Source organism: Triticum aestivum, chromosome 7B (assembly GCF_018294505.1).
Source record: "Triticum aestivum cultivar Chinese Spring chromosome 7B, IWGSC CS RefSeq v2.1, whole genome shotgun sequence".
Classification (NCBI taxonomy): Eukaryota; Viridiplantae; Streptophyta; class Magnoliopsida; order Poales; family Poaceae; genus Triticum; species Triticum aestivum.
The window spans coordinates 594175028-594186757 of NC_057813.1; the positions used below are offsets into that span (position 1 = coordinate 594175028).

At 42.6% G+C, this 11730-nt stretch overlaps 1 pseudogene; it reads right to left on the minus strand.

Annotated features, from left to right (window-relative positions):
* Window positions 1-1219: 1219 nt before the first annotated feature.
* LOC123160353 (putative cysteine-rich receptor-like protein kinase 35) lies at window positions 1220-6914 on the minus strand (annotated as a pseudogene).
* Between the last annotated feature and the right edge of the window lie 4816 nt (window positions 6915-11730).

Consider the following 11730-nt stretch of genomic DNA (forward strand, 5'->3'; position numbering starts at 1 on the left):
AGTAGGCAAACTAAGAAGAAGCTGCTTTCCTATAGCACTAAAGTTGCCTCTTTAGCATCCAAAGTTGCTCAAAACAAAAAGTTTGTCAAAACATATCCATAGGGGATCTAGTTTTGAAGAACTCACCGCAAGAAACCTAATGGTGAAAACGGATCCAAATTCTGATACTTGAAGCAAAAGTTATGGCTTTTTAATTTTTTATTAAGCCCAAATAAATGCACATACTTGTCATTTCCTGATTGATTTGTGCAAAGCAGGGTGTTCGATGGGTGAGGAACATATACTTTCCTTTTTTGTAGTGTAATGATGACATATAATGCCAATTACCCTTTTTGTAGTGTGAGTTTTTGTCGTGCACCGCGTGTGCTCGCAAAAGGTCAATTAGCGCAGCTGCACTATTAAGAATTCAGGTTGAATGTGTTACCAAAAATTGATCCTGGTTTGTCTGGAAAAATCAAAACCGGGAGAAAATAGAGGCAGGGATGGACATTCACTAACTTGGTTTTGCTACGTGAATGTAAGGAGCACACCTCGGCGGGTGTGACGGACATGACGAGCGGAGCGCGGAGGCAAGGACGGCCGTGGCGCAGCGTCACCAGGAGGACGATCTTGAGGCGCTTTACACTGCTGAGCCCGTCCCGGCTGCCGTCTGGTCGCCGGCGTATACAGCTTCTCTTCCACAACTGATGAACGTGCCCACAAAGGATTGGCCAGAGAGAGAAGAAACAGATATATGCAGGGCCGTCAATGGGGTAGTGCGAGCAGCCGTCGTCTTCTCTTCCGCTGACCTAGGAAATTCCTTCCTGCATGTGAGACACGGCCTTAACTGCCCTGCAATCTTCGCGATTATCTTCCCTATATACACGTGATTGCTTCCTTCTGATTTGTTTACGGATTGGCTAGCACCATTATCGCATGCAAAAATATCGGGAGCAAGAAAATCCCCAAAGATATCGCTCCGTTTTATTATATCGTATACTACATTACTCCTACTCTGAGAGGAAACATTCCATCCAGCGACAAATTGATTGCGTCTGGTTACCTTACGTGATGATGGTAAAACCGGCAGAACCGGCAGGGAGAAAACCGGTGGAGGGGGGAAAGAAAATCGCTACAGGGGAGAGGGGGTCGTACGAGAGGTTGGACGAAGAACGGGCAACGTAAGAGGGGAAAAGGAACACTCCATTTCTTTTAGGTAGTAGAGATAGAGAAGAGAAGATAGAGATAGAGATATTTTCACAAAAATGGCTTGACAAAGGGAAAAAAATTGCCCCTTGACAGTAATATCTGGAATTGGTCCACTATCCTGGACGACTGAATGCCAATGACCCTTATTCACATTTCAACTATATATGGATATATGATGCCACCATTAAATTATTTTCTTCATATCAAACCTCCGGGTCCAGAATGATTCGAACTCTAGTCGACATGGGAGCTGAGCTCGTGATGGTTATGTCTATTGTCCTGCTTGATTGGCCCATGTATGTAGATGCCGTGCTTTCACCATCACTTCCTTTACTCAGCACTGTAGGCTGCTTAGGCTCCATTGATAAGCTCATGCTTTCAGAATTCAGCATGGCAGCAACATCTGTCATGGTGGACCGATCTGCTGGATCTTCCTGGGCACAAAGGAGTGCCATGTGAGCACAGCGCGTTATCTCGGCGATTTCATATCTGTTCCCTAGAGACGGATCAACAAGCTCATGCAATCTTTTGTCCTTCCACATATGCCAGGCCTGAAATAATTTTCCAATAAACTTGGCATGAGAGAACTGTAACTTGAGTCGAAATTTATAAATATGTATGGGCTGAGCATTAGTGCTGACAACCGTGAATGTATAACTACAAGAAATCATGCTAGAAATATATGTTCAGTTCACTCACGTCGCGCACAAGATCACCAACAGTATCCCCTCGTCTGTCGAGTATGGTATTCTTCCGTCCGGTTATGATTGCCAGAACCAAGACGCCGAAACTGAACACATCCGTCTTCACTGAGTAAACTCCTCGAGATGCATACTCCGGAGCTTTGTAACCACTGAAAAGTGCAAACAAAAGAGATCAAAACTGTAATGATGGAATCTGTAAAGATTGATTTATCAGGCAGCTCATACCAAGTGCCCACAACCATGTTTGTATGCTCTTCTGCTACTTCTGAACTCAGTGCTCTAGCTGATCCAAAATCAGCAATCCTTGGGTTCAAGTTATAATCCAAGAGGATATTATTTGGTTTCAAGTCCCTATTGACAATCCATAACATGGAGCCTTTGTGCATATAAACAAGCCCCTCTATTAACCCTTTGATTATCTTGAGTCGCTTAGACCAGTCTAGCAATGACCCTTTTGTTCTGTCTGCAAAATGTTCAATTGAAGATTATCTTTTAGACAAAACTAATTGCAATTTATATTCGTATGTAAACCAAACTAGAATAGCTTTAAGTTGATTATGATGCTGAATGAGAGCTATCGTAGCATTTCATGTAACTGTGAATGTTTTGAATCTACCCACATATATACTTAAAATAAAATGAAGCGTGCTTGAAAAAATAACTGTGATGTCTGATCATAACGAAAACATACCGTATATGTGACCGTCCAAGGAACCATTGTGCATGAACTCATAGACCAGAATCCTTTCTTTCTCATGAATGCACCACCCAAGTAACCTAATCAGATTGGTATGCTGAAGCTTTGCAAGCTGCAATTCACTGCCGACTGTTGCGCACTCATGAGCTCTCTTGATGGCAACCGTAACTCCATCGGACAACTCACACTGCAATGGTTCCTGACGGAGTTTAGATAACATTCTCCCAACAGAATCAGTGCTTTATGGGGGAGAAAAGAAGACGGCAATCCTGATTTCCTAATGGAGCTTCCATGTGGCCGAGTGGAATCTGGCCTCCATTAGCACATCAGGATCCATGCCTACTTTGCCCGTATAACTCATTAACCCACACAACTCTTCAATACTTTCAGACGGAAGTATAGAAATACTAAGTGAGCTTTTGTCAGCCTGTGTCCATCAAAGTGAGAGATTGCAGAGAGAAGGACACTTGCATGCCTCCATATTATCTCTCCCCATACAAAAGGCATGAGTTTTATTTCATTGTGATTTTTTGGATGATTGGTATCTCTAACCAAAAGTCGGTCGGATTTCACATATTTTCATATATTTGAATTCCTAGCGACAAGACCTTCAAAAAAGAACAAACTTGGATACATTTTGACTAATTTAGATTTCAATTTTTAATCATATTTCAAGTTCAGTTATTTCAGTTATTTAATTTCACTTATTTCAAATGAATTTCACACACGTCATTTATTTCAACCGTAGTAATCTCAGTTACAACATTTATGTTACTAACTTCATCATGTATTTCAGTTCCATTGTTTCGTATATTTCGTTTACTAATGATATATGGTCAAAATTAGTTTTGTAACAATTTATAAATTTAGACTTAATCCAGTTGTGCAATTTCTAGTTTCTATTTCATAAATGTTTCGGTTCTGTCACTAATTTATAAATCTATTTGAAACATCTCAAATAGATTTCAATTATTTTAGCAAAATTAATAAGCATTGAAAATGAGTGAAATAGCTTCAAATTCATAAATAAGCGCTGACATTTTAGTGAAATAACTGAAATTCGGGTGGAGTGTTTCTGAATTTGATTTGAAATTTGATCAAAATATTTTGTCAACTTTCATTTGTTTCAGCTTTCAAATTTGATAATTGAAATATGAAATATGATTGGCATAATTTAAATTGATTTGAAATATATTGAAATAATTTGTCAGCATTCAAATTGATAAATGATCACACGAATTTGAATTATTACCTATTTTTCAATCAAGTTCAGAAAAGATTGAACACATATTTTAGTTGATTGAAATATGATTGAATCGATCAAATTTAAATTTGTTTAAAATGTATCCAAGATTAGTCTTGTTCTACAGGTCTTGTCACCGGGATTCAGATATAAAAAAATCAAAAACGAAAAGTTAAGAGATATCAATCATCTAAATTAAATGGAAATAAAATGCATGGATTTTGTTTGGGGAGAGAGGCGAGAGAATCAGATAGGTATGCATGCAAATGTCCTTCCATCTGAGCATGATCCAACACTAATACCGGTACATAGAAAACAATCAGACCAAGGAATCTAATACCAAAGTATACAGGTTGGAGGTTGCTATTCAACGATGCATGCTGTGCTGGAAAAAACCGGACTAGTCAATCCCACTCCGCGACATAGCAGAGCCGTTAGGAATGCTTTTCGGAGGAAGACACACATTCACTTTCTTAGTTTATTTCTATGTTCGCATATATTTACCTTGTAAACCGTGGCAAATCCACCCCGTCCAATTATTGCCTTTTCTGAGAAATTTCCTGTACCATCCATGATCTGAAAGAAGTTGAACTTTGAGAATCCCATGCAAGTCGCTTCTATATGGGCACAAAGCTCCATAAGTTCTTCAACGTTGGAGATTTTCTGCTCTTGCAGGTCCACTTTGCCTGACTCGTGGAAGCTATCCTTGTCAGTTATCACCAAATGGGATCGCAAAGAGACATGGACATGGCCAAGAGAATGCAAATTTGTAAAGAGCACGCTCCAATTTGTCTATTGCATAGATCATCAACTCATCCTAGTTAGGGACTCCCATCTTACGAAAAAAAATGGAGATTGTAATACAAGCCATGCAATACGCAGATCAAGTTTCTGCCACTCACATAACATTTTTCACGTGGTAACTACTTGAGTGAACATGTGCTAAAACCATTTTTTTAAATGAGGCAATGAATTTCTCAACTGTAGAATTGTATGTTCAGTAGTTTGAAGTAGGGTTCGAAGTTCATAGTCTATCCGAAGCATATGTTGCTTCCACTAACTAGTTCTTTTTCATGAGATGTGTTTATTAACTAAAGTTTGGCCACGGTGAGATTCTATGCAGTGACACAATGTCTACTCATGATAAAGTATGCACATATGACAAAAAATAATATCAAAATCATTCATATGGACATTTTTATTCTCTCTGTTGTAATATGCCCAAGAGCCTGAGCAGCAAGGTGCAACAACTGCCAACCGCACACAGACATAACAAAGCTATTCCGAAATACTTGAAGAAAATAAGACTGTCATGAAACTTCAGTCTATTACTTCCCATGTCCGAGTCCATGATTAACCGCATTAGGAAATTCATAGAAGTAACTACTTACCTACAAATGGCTGTTCTTGAACATTGCGAAGTTCTGTAGCACCTTGAATGCATATTTTGGTGAACTCCAAATCTCTTGCTGGAAATCTAAACGTAGGTAAATCTCATCACTACTATATCTATATACCACCCACCAATGGCTTCACTACAGTCCTAAAAAGTGGCAAAATTCATACATTTGAGGCTATAACTGACAAACTTATGACATGGTTACATAATTTGAGCTTCATGCCCGTTAAATTTAAAAAGAAAAAAATATGCTTATTGACAAATATAATAGAATTTTGTCAAAACACTGTATATTAAGTAAAGCAAATTAACTCATCGCACTAATGCACATCTTACATTACAGACATAATCTACAGATATGTTACAAGTATGTAACATGTAACTCCCAAATACAACTACTTCTACTCCCTCCGTCCGAAAAAGCTTGTCCCTTAAATGGATGTATCTAGCACCAAGTTAGTGCTAGATACATCCATTTGAGCGACAAGCTTGGGACAAGCTTTTTCGGACGGAGGGAGTATGATCTAAAGCAAGCGGTAGTCACTAGTCAACCAAATATAATCAACAATCATCTGGTTGTCCCTTGTCACTTTGTCAGCATACCTAGTGGTTAACCTTCGGGAAATGGTTAACCTTCCATGTTGTTACTTGGTCAAAAGACATAACAAGACTTCAGATTTAAACATAAATACATGATGAATAATTCTCAGAGTAATAAACTACATAATGAAAAATTATCTGTTACCGTCAAAAAAATAAATTATCTGACCTGATGTGATGATTTGAACTATCTGTGACTACACTGAGCACCCCCTCCTCGACCTGCTAGACAAGGATAGCCAAAGTGACAAATATTATTTATGTTCAATTGACCAGCACAGGCTGTATGATCCAGGTTAGGCGTGGCCTTATTAAAGAGCAGAAACACCCTGTGAAATCAGAATTGCTCAACTGAAATCGAATTGTGGAACTGGTAGTACCAATTTGCAATCGGAGTCAGACGCAGTTATGCACAGAATCACTTGAACAGGAATCCAATTATAAACAAACTGCCCTAAAATCAGTTTTGTTTTTCCTCAAATCACGAAATCTCAATAGTACTGACCTTGGCACGACGACTGTTTGTCGAATTGTCCACAAGGGCGATGAGCGGGATGAGGCGGATGAACATGTCAATCTCGTTCTGCGCGGCGCGGAGCTCGTCGGCCATATGTCCGCCCAGGAGCAGACGCCGGAGGTAGCCGCAGTCCTGGCACACCGTAGCGAGCGCATAGCACCGCCGCAACGCGGCGCCGAGCTGCTCCAGTGGCCGCCTGGTGGCCTCCCGCCGCATCAGCTCGTCGAGTTCCAGCTCCCCGAGCAGGCCCCCGACGGCAGACGAGCTCGACGTGCTGCGCGAGGCGCACGCAGGCGTCCCGGTGGCGGCGCGCCGCCAGCGCGGCCTGCACCACCATGGAGACGAGCCCAAGCGCGTCCACGCCGACTAGCTGTGCCACGCTGGAGGCCTGCCCCAGGGCGGCCCACAGGCTGCTCGTGCTCGAGGAGCTGTTCCACGGCGTCGCCATGCTCGCTGCCTCCAGTTTCTGCAGGCTGCGACCTCTCCTGCCCCAGGCGACCGGGCTTTGTTGCCGCCATTGACGGGCAAGGGCGCGACAGGTGTGTGTTGGTGAGCTTGTGTTTGACCAAGACCTTGACTAAGCGTGGACGCGTCTTAGTAATTGTACGTACTATATGCGAGTGACCTCTTTGAATAAAAAAGAGACCAACCCGAGAGTGCCGTTTTGGCACATGGGAGCAGGCGCTCCTGGTATTTAATAGTATATATTTTCAACATATTTTGAAATGTCAAAAATTTCAAACAAAAATTTCGCACGTACAACTTGATATTGTACATGCTCACAAAGTCGTTTCACGAAAAACCGATAACTTATGTGTCACGCGTGAAAACACAAAATTCATTGTTAAAAAATGGTTTTCACAAAACAACCATTTGACCGCTTTGCCAGCCCCAGCCCCAGCCCCAGCTGCTTGGACCGCGCGCCCTCTCTTCCCGAGACCGCGTGCCCACCGTGCGTCACTCCGATGTCGGCGTCCACCTTCCCGCCGCTGGCCACTTCGGCAGTGGCGGCCACCCAGTTGACCTCTCGTCGTCTCGCCCCCTCCTCCCTTCCCCGGCGCGCCATGGCGGAGAGCCCGCGCTCTGTGACCTCGTCCTTCCATGGGTAGAGGCCTGTTGTCTCTGGGCTTGGCCTTTCGTCGGCTTCGGAGGGCTCTGCGGCGGCGGCGGCGGTGCATGCCCCTGCGGTGGAGGCTGAGGAGGTGGGGCCTAGCCGGCGAATCTCGCCACGGCAAGAGGCACCCGCCTCCTAGAAGACCCCGTGGCGGCGTCGGCGGGAGGAGAGGCCGGCGCCCCACCGCCCGTCGCCCCCGCGCAAGGAGGTCTCGCCGGAGATGCGGGACAAGTGTTTTCGTTGTCTTAGCAAAGGACACTTCCGGAAGGATTGCACCAACAACGTTGTTTGTCTCCGGTGTGGCCTCCCAGGCCATGTTGCGAGGCAGTGCAAGAGGCCGCGCAGCCCATCGCCGGTCGAGGACCTCAGGAGGGAGGCTGCAGCCAAGGTTGCAAGGCGGTCTGCGTCGGTGGCGGCGTCTGTGGGTTCTAGATCGTTGGGTGAGGTGTTTGGGCGCAAGCTTCTCCCTCCCCCGCCGCCGCTACTAGCGGCGCCGGTGTGGCCCCGTCTCGCCCCGCCATGCCTGGTCGTGGAGTCGGATCAGGAGATTGGTTCAGGGGAATTGTGCATTGTCAGGAGGAAGCGTGCGATGGAGCAGCTTGAGGGCAGATTGCAGCATGCCATGGTGGTCTATGTCGGTGGCGACAGGTCGATGACCTCGCCGGAGTTTGTGCTGGCTGCGCTGCAAGAGAGGATGGGCATATCGTCGGACAGAGTGTCGGTGCACAGGTTTAGGCCGAAGGACTTCCTGGTCGTGTTCGCGAGGAAGGAGGACCGCACCAGGATGGGGTTGCGGCCGGTGTTGGAGTTCAGAGGACAACGACTTTCTTTCAGGCAATGGATACGGCAATCTCAGGCTGTGTTCGCGGCCATGAAATTCAAGGTGGGACTGGAGCTTGAAGGAATCCCTCCCCATGCGTGGGAGCTTGAGGTGTGATACATCTCCAACGTATCTATAATTTATGAAGCATTCATGCTATTTTATTATCTGTTTTGAATGTTTATGGGCTTTATTAATACACTTTTATATTATTTTTGGGACTAACCTATTAACCGGAGGCCCAACCCATATTGCTATTTTCTTACCTATTTCAGTGTTTCGAAGAAAAAGAATATCAGACGGAGTCCAAACGGAATGAAACCTTCGGAAAAGTTATTTTTGGAACAGAAGCAATCCAGGGAACTTGGAGTGCAAGCCAGGGAAGCTTCTAGGAGGCCACGAGATAGGGGGGTGCCCTCCACTCTCGTGGGCCCCTCGAGGCTCCCCCGACCGACTTCTTTCGCCTATATATTCCCATATATCCTAAAAACATCGAAGCGAACAATAGATCGGGAGTTCCGTCGCCGCAAGCCTCTGTAGCCACCAAAAACCTCTCGGGAGCCTGTTCCGGCACCCTGCCGAAGGGGGAATCCCTCACCGGTGGCCGTCTTCATCATCCCGGCGCTCTCCATGACGAGGAGGGAGTAGTTCACCCTCGAGACTGAGGGTATGTACCAGTAGCTATGTGTTTGATCTCTCTCTCCCTCTCTCTCGTGTTCTCTCTATGGCACGATCTTGATGTATGCGAGCTTTGCTATTATAGTTGGATCTTATGATGTTTCTCCCCCTCTACTCTCTTGTGATGAATTGAGTTTCCCCTTTGAAGTTATCTTATCGGATTGAGTCTTTAAGGATTTGAGAACACTTGATGTATGTCTTGCCGTGCTTATCTGTGGTGACAATGGGATATCACGTGATCCACTTGATGTATGTTTTGGTGATCGACTTGCGGGTTCCGCCCATGAACCTATGCATAGGGGTTGGCACACGTTTTCGTCTTGACTCTCCGATAGAAACTTTGGGGCACTCTTTGAGGTACTTTGTGTTGGTTGAATAGATGAATCTGAGATTGTGCGATGCATATCGTATAATCATGCCCACAGATACTTGAGGTGACAATGGAGTATCTAGGTGACATTAGGGTTTTGGTTGGTTTGTGTCTTAAGGTGTTATTCTAGTATGAACTCTATGATAGATTGAACGGAAAGAATAGCTTCATGTTATTACGGACTCTTGATTAGATAGAACAGAAAGGATAACTTTGAGGTGGTTTCGTACCCTACCATAATCTCTTCGTTTGTTCTCCGCTATTAGTGGCTTTGGAGTGACTCTTTGTTGCATGTTGAGGGATAGTTATATGATCCAATTATGTTATTATTGTTGAGAGAACTTGCACTAGTGAAAGTATGAACCTTAGGCATTGTTTCCTACCATTGCAATACCGTTTGTGCTCACTTTTATCACTTGTTACCTTGCTGTTTTTACATTTTTCAGATTACAAAAACCTATATCTACCATCCATATTGCACTTGTATCACCATCTCTTCGCTGAACTAGTGCACCTATACAATTTACCATTGTGTTGGGTGTGTTGGGGACACAAGAGACTCTTTGTTATTTGGTTGCAGGGTTGTTTGAGACAGACCATCTTCATCCTACGCCTCCTACAGATTGATAAACCTTAGGTCATCCACTTGAGGGAAATTTGCTACTGTCCTACAAACCTTTGCACTTGGAGGCCCAACAACGTCTACAAGAAGAAGGTTGTGTAGTAGACATCAAGCTCTTTTCTGGCGCCGTTGCCGGGGAGATGAGTGCTTGAAGGTATATCTTTAGATCTTGCAATCGAATCTTTTTGTTTCTTGTTTTATCACTAGTTTAGTTTATAAAAGAAAATTTCAAAAAAATGGAATTGAGTTTGTCTCATACGCTTCATAATTTTAATATCTTTCGTCAGTATGATGAAAAGGAAAATTGTGCTCAAGTGCTAGAAGAAGAAGTCTATAAAATGCTTGATACTAAATCTTTGAATGATGAGCATGATTGCAATGTTGTTAGTATGAACTCTTTGAATATCCATAGTACTAATGATGATTGCACTAGTTATGATGAAAATGTCTCCTATAAGCATGTAGATTTTTGTGGAGTGAATCGGGTTTGCAAGTACACACCAATTAGGGAAAATAGATATTACAAGAGGCATAAGCATTTAGAAACTAAATGGTTGCAAGAAAGGCTTAATGTTAGTGCTGAAAATTTAAAATATCTCCACCGTACTTGTGAACTTTGCAATGAGCATGGTTATTTAAATCTCCGATGCAAATTGTTTCATGATCGAATCGTGTCCAAAAATTGTGATGAATTGATTTCCCTTACGCATCATAATGAACTTAGTTTGCTTTTGGGTTATGAAGAATTGAAACATGCAACTAAGCTTATTTCAGAATTTAACCTTGAGGAATTCCTTGATATTGATCTAGAGGATATTTATTTGTATTGTGCGGTGAATTGCCTTGAAAATCCTTATATTGCCAATTACCAAAAGAAAAGAAAGTAAATAGAAGATGAAGAGAATATTAATGAAAGGGAAGAGATTTCCCAATATCCTCCTATTATTTCTTATGATGAATCATGTAACGAGGATGAGCTTTCTATTCAACCAATCTCATCAATAAGGAGCTCAAAGAAGAAGGTTGAACCCACACATAATGTGAAGAAGAAAAATAAAAGAAGGAGCAACAAAGGTAGAAAGGTATCCCTCCCAAATGATGTTGCTCCTACTACTCATTGTGATGATGATAATTGCTATACTATTGGTGCTATCCATACTATTAATGATGAGAGTGATTATGCTTATGATATGAAAAGGCCCAAGCTTGGGGATGCTATGTTTAATGAAGATGATATTTTTAGCCTCCCAAGTTTTGATATGCAAAGTTGTTATGATGATAGCATGCCTCTTACCTATGATGATTATATTGATGAAAGTGGGTTTGAAAGAGTGTCAACTTTAGGAAGTAGTGATCTCACTATTTTGGAAGATGTTGAATCTTATTGTGATGAATATGAAAGTGGATTTGGAAGAGTGTCAACTTTATTTAGTGATGATTCCACTATCTTAGTAGAGGTTTCAATCGATTATGATGAGAACGAAGTTGCTACTTATGATGATTATTGTGATGAAACTTATGCTATAAAAGGTACCGATGATTATAAAACTTGTCATGATTATGATTGCCCTTTTTCTGAACATTACTCTATTAATGTGGAAACAATTTTTAGTATTCGAGTCTCTTATGATACTCCCACCATTCCGAATGAGAAGAATTTTACTTATGTGGAGAGTAGTAAATTTTCTATGCTTGTAGATCATGAAAAGAATGCTTTAGGTGCTGGTTATATTGTTGAATTCATTCATGATGCTACTGAAAATTATTATGAGGGAGGA